Source organism: Labeo rohita, unplaced genomic scaffold (genome assembly GCF_022985175.1).
Source record: "Labeo rohita strain BAU-BD-2019 unplaced genomic scaffold, IGBB_LRoh.1.0 scaffold_209, whole genome shotgun sequence".
Lineage (NCBI taxonomy): Eukaryota > Metazoa > Chordata > Actinopteri > Cypriniformes > Cyprinidae > Labeo > Labeo rohita.
Window position 1 is genome coordinate 96,025 of NW_026128319.1, and position 14,276 is coordinate 110,300.

The 14,276-nt window shown below is 36.5% G+C and overlaps 1 long non-coding RNA gene across 1 annotated transcript; it reads left to right on the forward strand.

Annotated features, from left to right (window-relative positions):
- The first annotated feature begins 1,934 nt into the window (after positions 1-1,934).
- LOC127159351 (uncharacterized) lies at positions 1,935-4,817 on the forward strand. Its single transcript, XR_007826423.1, has 3 exons — positions 1,935-2,152; positions 3,142-3,254; positions 3,702-4,817. It is a non-coding gene; the product is annotated as an uncharacterized LOC127159351 (long non-coding RNA).
- Positions 4,818-14,276: the final 9,459 nt, after the last annotated feature.

Here is a 14,276-nt window from a genome sequence, read left to right on the forward strand (position 1 = left end):
CTGTCTGTTTAAAATGGACCTACAAAAGTCATGTTTTTCTTTATTGTATTTAGTATATAGCATTGCTGAACAGTTTAGATGAGAAAGAGCTACTACTAATAAAAAAAAGTATAATAAGCATACATTATGTCTGTTCTTTGACCATGTTGCACTGAAAAACATGTCATATTTTTTAAAATGGTGTGAAAACATCCACAATGTTGTTAATCATATTTAACATGTGAAATTCTTATTCATAGGTGTTTTTCATATTTTACAATACATACAATGAAACCCAAATATTTTTGTCAGCCTATTCTCCTGTCTCCTCCTGAGATTAATTAAAGTTAATATTTTAACAGTTCTCTGATGTGGGTTAATAGTAACATGACATGCAGGTTAACAAATAACATGTTATCTCTTTTGGTAAGTGTTTTATTTTGACTGTTTATGTCAAAATAATACTAAAAAAATTATTGTGGAGTATATAAATATTAGTTATTTTTATTTAATGTTACTATGACAAGTACTGAAGTAATTGGTTTACGAACATAACTCACATTGGAAAGTTGTGTGTAAGTATGTCTATGTAAAGCGATGTAAAATTAAGTAAGAGTCTGTTGACTGAGATAATAATTAAAACAGGTTTAATGCTTAACACTGAAACTTCATTACCTTTTCAGAATAATCCATTGAACGAGTAGCGATTTGAGGAGCGTGCACTAATAAATGGCTGCACCCGTGCTGGTGCAGTGACTTTGACACTTCCTGTATGTATGTATGCATGTGTATATATATATATATATATATATATTGCAATTAATCAACTAATGAAATTTTGCTCGACTAAGCCTCTTCTGGTCGAAGGGTTAGTCAACTATTATTAGGCAGCACTAAAATATTTTGATATATTTTAATCTTTATTTCTGTATCATTTGTGTTGTTTTTTTAGGAATAACTCCTAAAAAAATGAAGTATAAAGGTTGTTTTTTGGGCTGTAGAAATGGAACCACAGAGTTCAACAGTGGAAATGTATCTTTTTTCTGCTGTCACACGGACCTTTGTAATAAGGATGCTCCAGGTATTGTACTTCATACTACTAACCATGTGTAAATGGCTGTCCTCTTTAAAATCAATGCTTGTTTTGCATCCATAGAACATTGGTTACATTGTAAGAATTGATTGAAAGGAGCAGTTAAATTAATGTTATATTTTTTTTTATAGATCCTATTGGAAATTCTGGCCTCTATGGCCCCAATGTCATCTATATTGCCACTTTCTTCAATGACTCCAACATCCCCATTATCTCCAATAACTCCAGTGGACAGAAATGTTACTATTGTGTTTGGCAGGACTGCTCACAAATAATGAACTGTACAGAAAAGGAAAAACACTGCTTTTCAGCAACAGGTGAGAATCTGCTAAAAGAAGAAGAAGAAGATTAAAGTAATTTATTTTCCTCTTCACCATTGGTTGGTCTTATTTTGGGGCATTTGATATAGTTCACATATGCCAATGACCTTCTTAGGCAGTGATTTTTATGTCACCTCAGCTTCCTCATTTTTTTTTCTGTTTTCTTTCCATTCGTCAGGGACTTTTGGAGGATTCTCATTTAATTTAAAAGGCTGTGCATCTATGGGTGACTGTGATGCCTCAGCATCATCTCATTATATTAAGAGCATCTCATGCTGTGAGGGGGACCTGTGTAACGGTGCTCATAGCATCACTCAGAGCTTCCTGTTCCTCTGCTGTTCTCTGCTCTCCTTCATCCTGCTGCACTGAATCCAGCAGCTCTTCAGATTCTACATTGTGACACACTCGCTGTACAGAATGTATGGCTTGCATTTTCTTTAGTATTCTGATGTGATGAACTGTATATATTACAATAATGCTTCATGCTGTCCAAAAAAGTCCAATAATAAAAGTGCATAGGTTGTCATTTTTTACACAGTAAAAATAGCTGGGTTATTTTTTTAACCCAATAGATGGGTTACACATATTGGGTCACTGTGTTGGGTTATTTTCTAAAACGTTGGGTTATTTTTTAAACATCGTTGGGTTGTTTTTAATAATAACCCAGCGTTGGGTTTAATTGGTTCCCGCGGCGACAGTTCAAATTTTAACGGACGACGGTGACTGACAACAGAAGAAGCTGCTGCTGCATCAGTATGAGGTGAGTAATAGGGTTTTGATAACTCTTATAACATTATACTTATACGAAGAACGTGAAATGCACTTCAAAATTGAACTGTTGTTGTTGTATGTTTGTTTTTTTTAACGAAGTTGTAGTTTCCTTTAGTCAGTGTATTGTAACGTTACTGCAGAGAATGAGCTCCATTGTAAACGAATAACTTAACGTTAACGTTACCTTAGCTGTCCCAGTTAGGCCGCTAGCAGTAATAAAGTAAATTAAACTTAGCAGAAAGTTGTAACTGTTTAGAGATGTATTACAGTAACCTAAAGTTAATAATGTATGGTGAAATGTATATAGGACTAACGTTACTTATGTTACTGAAATCACCGTCTACCATTACTACAGGTTTAGTATTATTTTACAGCTGATGAAGGGTTCTAGACGTACGGTTTCTGACTACAGTTTGTTTGGTCGTACTAATGATTATCACATTTAACTTTAAATGGGAAATGGCTAATGCTAAATGAGACATTGGTGTTGATTTGAACCGCGCCGCACGGACCATTCAGCTTCGGTCCAGTATGTAACGTTAGCTCAGCGGCAGCTCAGGGAGATGCGCTCAAATTCAGTTAATTCTCTGTTAGAAAAGTCTAAAAATAATCACATTTTCCCAAAAGAAAGACGTGATGGGAGAAACGAAGCTTTTCAAAGTTTCGAATCAATTAAACGAATTGCTTCGCAAAATGATTCACTGCTTCCAATCGTTCGTGACACAACGGCGACGCCTGCTGGTCAAAACAGGGCAAGCGTCAGTTGTTTGGAGCACTAATTGTAATAACACTAAATTTGTTTTTATGGTTTATTTACATTGAATATTGTTATGCATATATTAGAATCGCCTCTACTTACAGCCATTTCTCATATAAAGCTATGACAGATTTGCATGTTTTTTTTTTTTTTAAATGTGTACTAAATGTGTTTATACCACTGATCTATATATAATGACTATTATACTATGTCTATTATAGATCAGTGGTTTATACTTATTTTTAGACATTGGGTTCTTCAGTGAAGGGAAAACTACAACAGTGGAATCTCATACATTAAACATACACATGCCAATTAACTGAAATATTTCAAGGTAAGTAAACTATTTATATTAGTGATCCATATACATTACCAGTCAAAAGTTTTTGGACAGCAAGATTTTTAATGTTTTTAAAGAATTCCCTTCTCTCTAAGCCTACATTTATTTGATCCAGCATTTCAGGGGATCCAATACAGCATTTAAAATAACTGCTTTCTATTTGAATATATTTTAAAATGTAATTGTCCAGTCTTTTCAAAGCTTTTAAAATAGAAAGCAGTTATTTAAAATAGTAAAAATATTTCACAATATTACTGCTTTTACTGTATTTTGGATCAAATAAATACAGGCTTAGTGAGTAGAAAAGAATTCTTTAAAAAACTTTAAAAAATCTTACTGTTCAAAAACTTCTGATTAGTAGTGTAGGTTTTCCAACAATTATGAAAAAATGTTTCTAGTTTATCTGTAAAATGTTTCTTCTTCTGCTTCATCTTATCACAGAGGAAGGAGTCAATGAAGGAAGTTTTATGCGACCGGATGACACCAGCATTGCTGCACTAACTCCAAGAACTCCTCCCAAGTTTTTAGCATTTTCAACGGTGAAGCAGTGGAACAGAAGACCTTACTACAAGCAGTGGATCTGTGTTTCAAACATTTCTACATGTATGACATCAACTACCCAAAGCTCCTCTGCACCCATTTGCAGCACACTGTCTTTAATATTCCAGGAGTTCTTTCAACACATTACCTCTTCCTTAGAAACTTTGTATTTATTGATCTGTAAAACTTTTTATGTTGCTGATTATCAGCAAGTCCAGCAGCCAGCAGATTTACTTTGTTTTATTATTATTATTATTACTTGTGTTTATGATTTTTTATTTTTGTTTTATTGATAAAGGTTTGTATGTTATGTTTGTTTTATTTGTGCACATTTGTGTATGTGTTGATATAAATAAATATGAATTGATACACATTTATGACCCTGGACAACAAAACCGGTCATAAGTATCATGGGTACATTTGTAGAAATAGCCAAAATTGCATTGTATGGGTCAAAATGATCAAATTTTCTTTCATGCCAAAAATCATTAGAATATTAAGTAAAGATCATGTTCCATGAAGATATTTTGTAAATCTCATAGGTATATCGAAACTGAATTTCTTATTAGTAATGTATTGCTAATAACTTCATTTGGACAACTTTAAAGACAATTTTCTCAATATTTAGATTTTTTTGCACCCTCAGATTCCAGATTTTCAAATAGTTGTTCTATCCTATCAAACCACATATTAATAGAAAGCTTATTTATTGAGCTTTCAGATGATGTTTACATTTAAATACAAAAAACTCGACCCTTATGACAGGTTTTGTGGACCAGTCACATTTGTTGGTTTTGAATTCAGTGTACATCTTGAAAATATGTCAGTTGTGTTTGCATATTTGTGTTCTGAATGTATTATATTTTCACATTCTTGTACACTTATTTTGTAAACATTTGCAGTATGACTGTTTTACATTTAAAAATATATTTGTAAAAAAAATATTTGCATATTTAAATAAACAAAATATTTATTTGAAAACAAAGTAGTGTTATAGTGTATTTTTATTAAAAAATAAATAAATAAATAAATAAAAACTGATATAAATGAATCTAAATAATTAACTCAACTATTGGGTTATTTTTAACCCAACTGGATTTTAACCCAATTCATTGGGTTAAAATAACCCATAGATGGGAAGGTGCTATACCAACCCATAGTTGGGTTACTAGTTGGGTTATTTTTAACCCAACATTTTTTAGTGAGTAGGAATCAATTAAAACTACAGTAAACTATTAAGGGAAGGTGACATCTCCTGAGGTAATTGTAAAGTTTTTCACAAGCTGTTTTTGACGTCTTTCTGTGATTAAGACACTGTCTGATTATATATTTTTCAGTAAACGTTACTGTACCTTTCAAAGTAACTTCTGATGTTCATTCATGTTTATTTTATCTATTTTCTAGCTGTACAGAGTTAGAAATGCTTTGTCATCATGCAAGGTAAATACAAAGACAAAACTGATAATCCGTATCAAAGGTCATGCCAGTGACATTTACATTTATTCATTTAGTGGACGCTTTTATCCAAAGCAGCTTGAAAATGAGCAAATCTCAGTTAATTCTTCCCAAACCACATCCTTTCATACGAATAATGTTATTCTATCAATATTATTTAATCAACAGAAATATATATTTATATCCTAACATTCATATGCATTACCTCAAGCTGACACCATGGTATATATATTCAACAAGAAACAGGACAATCCAAAATCCTAGCAAATGGTTTTCTATGAGAATATATGTAATATTCAAACAAAGAATACTGAGAAATGCCACTCCTGCTTTGTATTTCCTCAAGTTTCGTAATCAAGCCAATTTAATGCTACTTCCTACAAATCTGTTCGATTTTTCATATTTCAAGTGTCTATTTTTATAATAGATCTGTGTTGTAAAAAAAATATCACTTGTGACATATAAGATTTAAATAAATATTTTAAATAACAGAGGGTTATTTTTTGTCTTGATATGCAGTTTCTACAACAACAACAACAAAAATCAATGGGCACATTTCATAAATGAAATCAAAATATTAAAAAGAAATAAAAAACATGTTAAGCAGAAACATGTTATGAATCTAATATTATGTTATAATCTAATAACTTCATCTGTAACTGAACACTACAGTATATTGACATGCAAGGAGAATGGAAACCAATCTTCGCCTAATTTCTCAATATCTTCCCATCATCACCACCCAAGATAGGTTGTACCTTAAGCATTCTATGCAAACTGAAATCTAACTGTCAGGTTTATTGTAAAGATGTACCGTAATTACATTTCTTTTGTCATCTCCTCTTACTCATCTTTGACCTGCATTAGTTTCCCGTTAAGGCTGTTTTTGGTGAACAATGCTCAAGTAATTAAAATACTGATATTAATCCAAAACATAAACTATTGCAAAAGAGCATGTGCTTTAACAGATAGTTCACCCAATGAACATTTGTTTACTCACCCTCATGTTGAATCAACCCCGGCTGTCTTCCTTCTGGTACAGTAGAATCTGTTAAAATGAAAAAGGTATATGGTTATGTCCTGTAAATTGTGTTTTTAGTGTATATTATTCTGATATAGTTTCTCCTGTATTCATGAGGTGGAATAGTGTTACTGTATGTATATTGCAGACACATTGCCCAAACACACCTTCCTGGATGTTTCCGCTAATCCTGAGCCTTATGACAGTGGAGATTATGTATATGGCATGTTACAGATTTAGTTTACTCTATCATAAGTTCTAGTGTGCTCAGTCCTTTCTAAACCCAATTCTTTACATTTAAATCAGATTCAATGTAATACATTTTGTTCTGTTTCTAACGTTGTGTCATTATTGCTAACAAAATGACTTCATTACACCTACTGTACACATTCTTTTTAAAGGACTCATTTTCTGAATCATTTCCTGAATTTTATTTCCTGTTAAGCTGTCATTGTCTCACGAAGGCCCATCCCTTTTGCTATAGGATATAAAATGAGCACTGAAACACATTATTTCATTTGCCTCCTGATCAAAGATGGATCTTCAGATCTCAGTTTTTCTTCTGTTCATTCTTTTCACTGCAGGTACAAAGACAAATCTTTTTACTTTCTATTTGTTACAAGCATAAATCATTGGATTTCACTCTCATTATGTCTCTTTTATTACTTAAGGACACACTCTTAACTGTTATGAGTGCTTAAGTGTAGTGGGGTCTTGTGCGGATCAGAAGGTGAAAGCATGTCCTGAACATTCCGCATGCTTCAGTTCAACAAGCATACTGAATTATGGTAAGTCCAGCGCAACTGATTGATATTTGCTGTTATATTGAGGGTGCTGCAAAAGTGGAGTATATTTAAATGTATATGTATATGTATATGTATATGTGTATATATATATATATATATATACAATTAATGATTGCAAACATAACATATACAGACTTCTGCTACTTAATTTTCACTCAGACTGTTACATAAATAATATAACTTGTGATGAAAAAAATGTTTGCAATTAGAACATTTTTAAGTGGTAAAAAAGTGGTAGATTTTAGACCTAAGCAATCATTTTACATTATAAATGAAGTTTCTTCTCTTCTGTTTTGCAGCTGTGATTAGAAAGATAAACATTACCTGTTTTGAAATATAAATAAATTCAGCATTAAAATTATGTCATTTCTTCTTGTCATTTGTGTTTTTTAGGAAACATTACTAAACACAAATTTAAAGGTTGTGTTCCATCAGATATATGTGTGTACACAAACTTGAACTTTGGAGATGCATCTTATTCCTGCTGTAACACGGACCTTTGTAATGCTCAGGATGCTCCAGGTATTGTACTTTTTACTAACCATGTGAAAATGACTGTCCTCTTTAAAATCAACTCTCATTTTGCATCCACAGAACATTCAATTCAGAATTGCAGAACCTGATTGAATGGAGCTGTTATAGTGTTGTTTCACTAGATGTTCGTTTTTTTACAGATCCTTCTGGAGATTCCGGCCTCAATGACCTCCCCTATTTCCCTAGTATCCCCAGTGTCTCGAATGTCCCTAATTACCCCAGTGATCCCAATGGAAAGAAATGTCACTACTGTGTTGGGCAGAACTGCTCAAACATAATGAGCTGCTCAGGGAATGCAGACCACTGCCTTACAGCATCAGGTGAGAATCTGGGAAGATTGATTTTCCCCTTCATCATTAATTGATCTTTTTTTTTTAGCATTTAATATAGTTCACATGACCTCTTAGGCTGTAATTTTCATATCACCTCAGCTTGCATTCATGACCCAACTTTTTCTATTCCTTCTCTTCATCAGGAACGTTTCAAGGATCATCATTTAATTTAAAAGGCTGTCTCTCTAAAGCTAGCTGTGATTCCTTAACATCAAATCCTATAAATATTCAGAGTGTCTCGTGTTGCTCAGGGAACCTGTGTAACAGTGCTAAAAGTGTCACTCAGAGCTTCCTGTTCCTCTGCTGTTCTCTGCTCTCCTTCATCCTGATGCACTGAATCCAGCAGCTCTTCACATTCTACAATGAGACACAATGTACTGAATATAGAGCTGCTTTTTCTTTAGTATTTCAATGTGATGATCTGAAAAGTGTACAGGAAATTTATGTAAGAAAAAAATAATTAAAAAAAAAAACTTGTAATAATGTACAAAAAGCATGAGAGAGATTCATCTTCATTGTTAGACACCTACTTCCATATAGTGTTGTTTGTTTATTATGAAATTATAAATAACATAATTTTTCCCAATGACTTGTTGAACATTTTCAAGACAAACTTTGCTGTCATCAGTTCAAAAGTGCATTTTAAGATGAGTGATGATTATGTCTCCCCTATTGCAGTACTTAACCTGTTTTTTTTAAGATATATTGAGATAAAAACAAATCTGTGGTTCTTTTATGTGTCACACCTGTAATGCCACGCCAGCAGAGGGAGCCATCTCCCGAGTACTGACTGCACGCTCCCTCTGCTGCTTCTACTGTCACTTCCTGTTTGGCAGTATTTAAGGACTCACCATGTGCTCACTCACTGTGAAGTATTGCCAGTTAATCTGCCTTACCGAGCGTTTTTCTGATTACCCTATTTTGCTTACACGTGTATGATTTTGCCTTGTTTTCTGACTACCGTTTTCTTGGATTTCCCTTATTGGATTGTTTGCCTGTGTGGACTGCTATTACGGTTTGACTATTCTGCCTGGTTTATCACTACGTTTACGGATTACCCCTGGACTGTTGTAAGATTGGACTGCTTTCTGGTTATCGACCCACTGCCTGGCTACACGTGTATGTTTTCTGTTGTTTGCAATAAACTTCCGCAAATGGATTCTAACGCCGCCTCAGCGTCATCGTTACAGAATACTTCGCCTACCCTGAATCCAGCGGAGGTCTCCAACTTGCAAGCAGCATTCGCTTACCAGAGCGAGTTGTTAAAGAATTATCAGGAGCAACTCGCTAAGATACAGTCCGTCAACGAACACCTGACGCACTACGTACGATCTCTACCTCCTCCATCCAGACCCGGAGCTGCCATTCGTCGTGGAGGTGGATGCATCGGACTGCGGTATCGGAGCCGTTCTGTCTCAACGTCACGGTCAGCCAGGCAAACTTCATCCCTGCGCCTTCTATTCCAGAAAACTCACCAGTGCAGAACGAAATTATGACGTGGGTAACAAGGAACTTTTATCCATGAAAGCAGCCATTGAGGAGTGGCGGCATTGGCTTGAGGGCGCCAAACACCCATTTCAAGTTATCACGGACCACAAGAATCTCGAGTACATCAAGGGTGCTAAGAGGCTGAATCCACGCCAGGCACGTTGGGCCCTTTTCTTCACTCGTTTCAACTTTACAGTCACTTATCGACCAGGAAGTAAAAATAGCAAGGCGGACGCTCTCTCCCGGCAACATGATCCACACATGGATCTCCTTCCACCAGAACCCATTCTTCCACCCACCGTCATACTAGCGCCCATCTCATGGGACATTATGGAAGAAATTCAGCGAAGGCACGAGCAGGACCCTCCACCACCACAATGTCCACCCAATAAGCTCTATGTACCACAAGACATGCGTCAACAAGTTCTGCAATGGGTCCATACCTCGCTTAGTGCAGGACACCCAGGTATCTCTCGAACTTTACATCTGGTGAAGAACTCGTTCTGGTGGCCCTCAATGACTGCTGACACCTCTTCGTCAAGTCTTGTCAAATCTGTGCACAGTCTAAGACCCCCAAAGAACTGCCTTCAGGATTGCTGCAACCATTACCCATTCCACAACGACCCTGGTCCCATCTGTCCATAGATTTTGTCACAGATCTGCCATCCTCCCAAGAATTCACAACCATACTGGTAATCATCGACCGCTTCTCCAAATCCTGCCGTCTCATCCCTCTAAAAGCCCTACCCACAGCCATGGAAACAGCCCTAGCTCTCTTCAACCATGTCTTCCGAGTGTATGGCCTACCTGAGGATATCGTCAGTGACAGAGGTGCTCAGTTCACTTCACAAGTCTGGAAAGCCTTCTGTAAGCAACTTGACATCAATGTCAGCCTCACCTCAGGATACCATCCGCAAAGTAATGGACAGGTGGAGAGACTAAATCAAGAGATCGGTCGATATCTCCGTTCATACTGCAGCAGAGAGCAGCACAGATGGTCAGAGTTCCTTCCTTGGGCCGAATATGCCCAAAACTCACTCACCCATTCCTCTACAGGCCTCACCCCCTTTCAGTGTGTCCTGGGGTTTCAGCCCCCCATGTTCCCGTGGTCAGGTGAACCCTCTTCAGTACCGGCTGTCGATGAATGGATTAAGCGTAGTGAGAGGGTGTGGGATAGTGCTCATGTGCGCCTCCAGCGGGCCGTAAGGAATCAGGAGATTCAGGCCAACAGGCGCCGCCTTCCGCACCCTCCCTACCAACCTGGACAGCGGGTCTGGCTCTCAACACGGAACATCAAGCTGCGGCTGCCCAGCAGGAAGCTCAGCCCAAGGTATGTTGGACCATTTAAAATACTTAAACGTATAAATGAAGTTACATACCAGCTTGAGCTTCCTCCTAACTATCGCATCTCTCCCTCCTTCCATGTGTCGCTCCTAAAACCGGTCCACCCGGAGGCTGACCCCGGCCAGATGGCCCCAGAACCGCCGCCACCCTTGGATGTGGACGGCTCACCTGCTTACAAGGTGAAGGAGTTGCTGGACTCTCGGCGCAGAGGGGGTCAGCTCCAATATTTGGTGGACTGGGAGGGCTATGGACCTGAGGAGAGGTCATGGGTAGCCGCCAACGACATACTGGATCCGTCCCTCACGGAGGAGTTTCATCGAGCCAGACCCGACCGTCCAGCACCACGACCACGGGGACGACCTCGCCGAGCTCCAGGAGTCGCTCCTAAAGGGAAGGGGTACTGTAATGCCACGCACGCAAGCCATCTCCTGAGTACTGACTGCACGCTCCCTCTGCTGCTTCTACTGTCACTTCCTGTTTGGCAGTATTTAAGGACTCACCATGTGCTCACTCACTGCGAAGTATTGCCAGTTAACCTGCCTTACCGAGCGTTTTTCTGATTACCCTATTTTGCTTACACGTGTATGATTTTGCCTTGTTTTCTGACTACCGTTTTCTTGGATTTCCCTTATTGGATTGTTTGCCTGTGTGGACTGCTATTACGGTTTGACTATTCTGCCTGGTTTATCACTACGTTTACGGATTACCCCTGGACTGTTGTAAGATTGGACTGCTTTCTGGTTATCGACCCACTGCCTGGCTACACGTGTATGTTTTCTGTTGTTTGCAATAAACTTCCGCAAATGGATTCTAACGCCGCCTCAGCGTCATCGTTACAACACCATGAAACAGAAATGGAAGTTATTAAAGTACTCCTATTAAATTTTGAACGTCAAAGGAGAAAGAGAGTTTCATTCTGACACAAACAATATCAACATGTTTTTTTTAAACAATACAAAATAATTGTCATCAACAAAATTCAATTTATTAGTCAATCAGAATGTTACTGAAACTCTTCTAGCCCCCCATTCCCCTTATATTTCTGTGTCCTCTCTCTTCCACTAATTTCTCTTCCTTTGATTTTTTTTTTTTTTTGTTTTAAAAAACAAAGTATCACAATTTAGACTTATTTTCATGACACTTTATAACAGTACAAGTTTTCTGCAAGAACATCAGAACATAGTTTAATTAATGTAATTATTGCATTTAAGAACACTGAAAATTATAAAGTAGGAATAAAAAGGAGTTAAACAAATCATATTTAATCATTTAAAATACTTTTTAAAGAGATCTTGTCCTCTGGTTGTCCTGTGGTGTAACAGTATAGGCGCCACACCGGTGGACATTATCTGTCACACCAAAGGCTGTTTCAGCATTTTGTGTCAATTAATGACCACAATCCCCACCAATCGAACCAGCGACCTTTGGGTTACAAGCCCGACTCTCTAACCATTAGGCCATGACTGTGGTCCATGGTCACATATATAGATGAAAAAATGATTGCCATTTGCTAAAACAGACACTTTTAGAATCGTTTTGGAGGTATTTACTATTACTTTTATGCTTTTTTTTTTTTAATTTATAAAAGTTGTAGTTTATTGAACCATGCTTGAGACAGTCACACCATAAGACAATTTTGAGACTTTTGCACAAAAATTTAATTTATTTAATTTATAACATTGCAGTGTAATAACCATTATAAAATATTGCTATTTTTAAAGGACACACTAAAGATCACAAACATCAAAGTTACATTCTACAGTGATAAAAGGACAGCAAGATTATTGCCTCTAAATAGACTTTGTTTGATATCTTCTGATTAGAGAACTGAATTAAATGAAATGAAATTAAGATTAATATTAAATTTTCCCCAGAAAATTACAGTTTGTTACAGATACATCAAGCTCTTCAAGACCAGATTCAAAAAGATATTTATCTGTAGAAAGTGTGTGACTGTGTGACATAACATTAAGATTTGCTTTCACTGGGATTGCCAAACCCATTAATCATAAGGAGGTGTCCTCAAACCTTTACACGATGATTGAATCAAACAGCCAGTTGAGAAATAACTGCCAGTCAAATGTTTTAATTGTTTAGTTTTGTACATTTCAGTAAATAATAATAATGAGGTTATCATCGGTTTCACTGAAGAAGCAAGTTTCAAGGTGAATCAGACTAAAGAGAAAATTTTGGAATATTTTTGTGAAGCAAACAAAAAATTACAATTTACAAAATTATCTTTTGTTCTCTTTTACTGAACAATAAAACATGCAAACAAACAATTGTCCATATTAATTTAACTTTTAAACAAAGAATCCCACGAAACATCATGATTTCTCAATATTTTCCCATCATCACCACCCAACATAGGCTGTACCTTAAGCATTCTTATGCAAACTCTAACAGTCAGGTCCAAAGTGTTATATTGTAAAGATGTACCATAATTAAATCTCTATTGTCAAGTCTCTTAACCTGTAGCAATTTCCTGTTCAGGCTTGTTTTTGGTGGTGAGTGCTCAAGTACTGACTGTAACCCAAAACATACTAGCGTGATGCTGCTGTATATTATGCTGATACATTTTCTGTTGTATTCGTGAGGTGGAACAGGTTAAATATTTAGTCTGTCCTGCCTAAACACACCTTCCAGGAAGTTTCCAGCAATCCTGAAGACCTTGATGAGCTGGTTCAGGTGTGTTTAATCAGGGTTGGAGCTCAAATCTGTGGGAGTCGTTTAGGAGCAGGACACCCCTGGTATACTGCATGCTAAAGATTTACAAAACTCTGTAGCTCTAGTGGTTCCCAATCCTGGTTCTGGACAACACTGCACATTTTAGATGTCTCCTTAATCATGCACACCTGATTCAACTCGGCTCATTCGTAAAGACTCCAAGACCTCCAAAAAAACGTGCTTTGAGATTCTCCATGAATAGGATTTGGAAGTGCTTGTCTAATTCATGTGTGCCTACCGTACAAAAAAAAAAAAAAAAATTGTTTCTTTATTCCTAATGTCTATTTCATTAAATATTTTTTTCTTCCTGTTAAACTGTAATTATCTTATCCCACCCTTTTTTCTTGGATATAAAATGAGCACTGAAACAGGCATTTCATTCGCCTCCTGAACAAAGATGGATGTACATTTCTTAGTTTTTCTTCTGTTCATTCTTTTCACTGCAGGTACATAGACAAACTGTAAGAATTTCTATTTGATACAAACATAAATCACTGGATGTCTCTCTCACTACGTCTCTCTTTTATTACTAAAGGACACTCTCTCAAATGTTATGAGTGCTCAAGTAAGAGAAATTCTTGTACATATCGAAAGGTGACAACATGTCCCGATGGATTGTCTAAGTGCTTAAGTTCAGTAACAGCAGTACAAATTGGTAAGTCCAGTATGATGCATTAAAATCGACAGTTATTTAACTAATGGAGATGTATGTCAGTGTATGTAAAGAGAATATTCAGATTTCTGCTTTGCACTTGAACTGATGATTTAT